This window comes from Psammomys obesus, unplaced genomic scaffold (assembly GCF_907164565.1).
Source record: "Psammomys obesus unplaced genomic scaffold, mPsaObe1.curated_primary_1811, whole genome shotgun sequence".
Lineage (NCBI taxonomy): Eukaryota > Metazoa > Chordata > Mammalia > Rodentia > Muridae > Psammomys > Psammomys obesus.
The window spans coordinates 7,598,205-7,603,531 of NW_026585894.1; the positions used below are offsets into that span (position 1 = coordinate 7,598,205).

Sequence of the window (5,327 nt, forward strand, 5' to 3'; positions counted from 1 at the left end):
CTCCCACCAGCAATAAATTGTAAAAAAAAAAATTATATTATGGATGTGCTTTGGACATATGACAGGAGTCTACTGCAGAAGGCATCTGAACGACTCTACCTAGCAGTGTATCAAAGCAGATACTAAGACTCATAACCAAACCTTCAGCAGAGTGCAGGAAATCATATGAAAGAAGGGGAGTTAGTATGATGTGGAAAGGATAGGAACTCCACAAGGACCAAATAAATCTGGGCACAGGGGTCTTTTCTGACACTGACACTCCACCAAGGACCACATATAGATATAACCTAGAACGTCTGCTCGGATGTAGCCCGTGGTAGCTCAGTAACCAATTGGTTTCCCATAGTAAGAGGAACAAGGACTATTTCTGACAGGAATTCAATGGCAGGCTCTTTGACATCCCCACCCCCAAGGGAGGAGCAGTTCTGCTAGGCCACAGAGGAAGACTTTGCAGCCAGTCCTGAAGATACCTGATAGAATAGGGTCAGATGAAAGGGGAGGAGGTCCTCCCCAATCAGTGGACTTGGAAAGGGGCAAGGAGGATATGAGAGAGGGAGTGTGGGATTGGGAGGGATTAAGGGAGCAGGATACAGCTGGGATACAGAATTAATAAAATGTAACTAATAATAAAAAAATTAATTTAAGTAAAAAAAAGAAAACGTAGACGAGCAGAATACATATATGAGGTCACTTTTAACTAATAAAAAAAATTACAATAGTGCTCGCTTCAGCAGCATATATACTAAAATTGAAATGATACAGAAAAGATTAGCATTGCCTCTGTTCAGGTAAGACATTCAAATTAGTAAAGAGTTACATATTTTTAGTATGTACTCACTTATAAGCGGATTTTAGCCATATAATATAGGATAAGCATACTATGAGGCACAGACCCTAAGAAGATAAATAACAAGAAAGATACAAGGGAGGATGTATAAATCTCATTGGAAGGGGAGACAAAATAGACAGAGTAGTGGTTGAAGAGAGGGAACAAGGTAGGAGAAAGGGTGGAGAGAGTTAAGAAGGTAGAGATCAGACCTGGGGAGAGATAGAGGGAGAGAGGACTGAAGGCCTGTAGAGAAAAGAGAAATTGAGGGTGGGGGTATCTCTGTGATAAGCTAGATACCTAAGTCAGTGTAGGCTCCTGGGAGGATATGAGGAGGATTCAAGCAAAGACTCTTAGTAGCAGAGGCCATAGAGACTGAAGAGGACTCACTCTAACTAGACTAGTCTTCTAGTAGAAGGAAGGGAACACCAACCCATCCACAGAAACTTCAACCCCAAGCTTACCCTGTCTACAAGATGTGTAGGGATAAAGATATAGCAGAGATTGAGGGAAGGCAAAACCAATGTCTGGCCTAACCAAAGACCCACCCTAGGAAAGAGTGCCAGCTCCTGTCACCATGAATAATACTCTGCTAAACTTGCAGACAGGAGCCTGTCAGAGTTTTCCCCTGAGAAGATCTACCCAGCAGTGTCTCAAAACAGATTGCTGAGACTCACAGCCAAACATAGGGCTATGCTTACGGAGTCTTGAGGAATAGTGGAAGGAAAGAAAAAAGAACCTGAAGGTGACAGGAGCTCTACAAGAAGACCAACAACCAACTAACCATGGACTTGAGGGGCTTGCTGAGACTGAAGCATCAACCAAGGACCATGCATGAACTGGACTTAGGCCCCCTACAAAGATATAGCAGATGGGAAGTTTAGGCTTCAAGTGGGTTCTCTAGTAAGGGAAATGGGGATTGTACCAACATGGACCCACTTGATAGTTTTTTGATCACTTCCCCCCTGGAAGGACTTACCTTGTCAGGCCACAGGGGAGGAGAACAGGATCATTCCTGATGCAACTTGATGAGCTTGAGTGAATGGGAAAGGGAGTGCCTGCCCATTTTCTGAGGAATAGACTTTCCTTTCTTTTGAGGAATAGGTGAGGAGGAAGGGGGGTAGAGGGAAGGTAGGACTGGGAGGGGAAGAGGGATAGAACTACAACCAGGGTGTAAAGTAAATATAAAACAAATAATTTTTTTAAAAGTTTTACAATAGAAAGTATCTTTCCCTTTATTTTATACTGTTCCTTCTATCAAGGGAAATTTATCCTTGGATTGCAATGGTGATGGGATTTACTGTCTTTGACATGAACTCAGTGGCTGGCTCTTTGATCACCTCCTCCTGATCTGGGAGCAGCCTTGCCAGGACACAGAGGAAGACAATGCAGCCATTCCTGATGAGATCTGATAGACTAAGATCAGAAGGAAGGAGAGGAGGACCTCCCCTATGAGTGGACTTGGGGAGGGGCAGGGAGGAGATGAGGGAGGGAGGGTGAGATTGGGAGAGATGGGGGGTGATACAGCTGGGATACAAAGTGAATAAACCATAATTAATATAAAAAACTAAATTAAAATTTAAAAAATTCCAAAAAAAAGAAAAATAAATGTTTGTTTTCCACTTTATTGTAAGAATTGTATGAAGGTTATTAAAGTTATTAATACAAAGTTGTGGTTCTTAAGAATAATATATAAGAAACTGGAATATTCTGTTTGTCACACAGTGAATTTGGAGTGGATAGAAAATAAAATTTGTTTAACTCTAAAAAAAAAAAAAAAAGAAAGAAAAACACTAGACCTTATTTTAGCAGCCAAGCCAGTAAAAACACACGTTTCCATAACATGGTAATGAATAGCTAATTGCATCGGAATGACAAGTAAGATCTGTGTTACGTGAGTTACAATATGTTATTTTGAAATCTTACTAATTAAAATACTAACTTTTCTTGGGAAGAATGGTGACACTTAAGTGATGTCAAAGATCATAATTTCCTGTAAATATTACTAATTTAAAAATAGGCATTATTCCTCCTATAAATGCTTCTTTGGGGTTACCTTCATGCACAGGCATTTTGTCTTTGGAGTGTGGTTTATGTATGTGACTCTAAAGTGGATTTTAACAAGTTTAGAAGACAGAATGCATAAATTTGTGAGGATTTAAGCTTAATACACATGATGTCTCAGTAGCCCTATTCTCCATAATAAGATTTTAATGCCAGTGTTTAACAAACTTGGTTTGTGAGATGTCTCAGTAGAAAAGTGTTTTCTGGGTAAAGCATGAAGATAGATGCTTAACATTCACAATTAACTGGGCAAGGCAACATACTTAGGTAACCCCAGTGTTGGGGTTGGGTAGAAAATGGGGGTGGTTCTAAAAACAAGAGCTCCTGAGGCTCAATATCTAGCAATTATTGCCACAATGGAGTGCTCAGGTTCAGTGAGAAACACTGTTTCAAAAAGTTAGGTGGATAAATGACTGGAGAGGTAACCTGGTACTCACTTTTGGCTTCCAAAAATGCACTTATTTATAAATACACACATATTCACCCCCCCACACACACACAAACACAAACACACACATAGAGAGAGAGACATCACACAAAAAATTACCTTACTATACAAATGAATTTACAAGATTGTTAGGCTAACATGCTTGTAAGCAATTTCTTTTTTCCCACTTGATTTGCTTTATTTCATAAGCAAAGAAGATTTCATAATTAATCCATCAATAAGTATATTACTATTTTCTTTCTCAAGATGGTCAAGAGGATCAACATTGCTGTATTTATTACAATTTATTCACTTTTTATTCTAGCTGTAGCCTCCTCCCTTGTCCCCTCCCAATCCTGCCAAGCTTCCCTCTTCTTCTCCCACTCCCCTACCACAGTTCACTGATAGGGGAGGTCTTCCTCCCCTTCTCTCTGACCCTAACTTATCAGGTCTCATCAAAACTGGCTGCATTGTCTTCCAATTTTTACAAACCATATAACAATATCCCTCAGCTCTACAGATAAATAATCAAAACAGAAAAAAGCACCTTTGGTTAAAAATGGTCGACTTCCTCAAGAAGCTAAGCAAGAAGGAGGACCCTGGGAAAGATGACCAATCCTTACTCAGAAAGGCAAACAGGACGGACATTAGAAGAGGGATAAAACAGGGAACAGGACAGGAGCCTCCCACAGAGGTCCTGTGAAAGAACTCTAGTCAGCAGGGTATTAAAGCAGATGCTGAGACTCATAGCCAAACTTTGGGCAGAGTTCATGGAATCTTATGAAAGAAGGAGGTGATAGAAAGACCTGGAGGGGACAGGAGCTCCACAAGGAGAGCAACAGAAACAAAAATTGTGGGCACATGGGTCTTTTCTGAGACTGATACTCCAGCCAAGGATCATTCATGGAGATAACCTAGAACCCCTGCATAGATGTAGCTCATGGCAGCTCAGTCTCCCAGTCAGTGCCTTAGTAAGGGGAAGAGGGGCTGTCTCTGACATCAACTTAGTGGCTGGCTCTTTGATCACCTCCCCCTGAGGGGGGGGGGGATGGAACAACCTTGCCAGGCCACAGAGGAAGAAAATGAAGCCATTCCTGATGAAATCTGATAGGCTAGGGTCAAAGGGAAGGAGAATAGGACCTCACCTATCAGTGGACTTGGGGAGGAGCATGGGAAAACATGAGGGAAGGATGGTGGGATTGGGAAGTGACAAGGAAGGGGCTACAGCTGAGATACAAAGTGAATAATCTGTAATAAAAATAATTTAATTAAAAATAAATAAATAAAAATTGTTGATTTCTCCATAAATACAACTTTAAAACAAGTATATGCTTTTAATGAATTTCTATCCTCAATTTGCTTACTTTTGAGATTCTCCCACTTCCATCTCAATTTTCACATAGATAATTCCACGCTTTCCCCTTTCCATGTTATATGTAGGTTCCTTGACTGATCTTCTAATGGAGGAATTAATAAACACAGAATGACATGTTAACATGGTGCTAAGTTTATTATCATCATGCATATTTATGAGACATTATTGGAATGAGATTTTTATAAGTTTTCTACATCTGGTAATTCACATCACCAGCAATTAAATATTTATTGCACCACTCAAAACACTTAAGGTCAGAGTCAAGGAATTAGAAATGTTTTCTGTTCACTCTCTCTCCCCTACTACTATTATTCCCATCAAGGAAAACAAATCTTTCAAAAGAGATTAAAAATGACAGAGATTTTATTAATAAAAGGAGTTCCTGTAACTAAATGCAAAATATGCATGTGAGTAGATACATTTATTTTCTCCAACAATTGGTAAATACAGTTTGTTTGTTTTCATTTAAACTTCCTGATGTCCAGAGAGACAATGACATACTTTAAAATCAATCATTGACTTACTGTTGGACACTTATTTATTTCCACATTTGCATTTTTATAAAAATAAAACTTCAAAAATATTTTTGTAAATGATGATTTAATGTTTTATAATCTTGGACTAGAATTTTAGAA

The 5,327-nt window shown here is 39.3% G+C and overlaps 1 non-coding gene across 1 annotated transcript; it reads left to right on the forward strand.

Moving 5' to 3' along the window:
- Positions 1-718: 718 nt before the first annotated feature.
- On the forward strand, positions 719-825 carry LOC129671058 (U6 spliceosomal RNA). The gene has a single exon (XR_008719307.1). It is a non-coding gene; the product is annotated as a U6 spliceosomal RNA (small nuclear RNA).
- Positions 826-5,327: the final 4,502 nt, after the last annotated feature.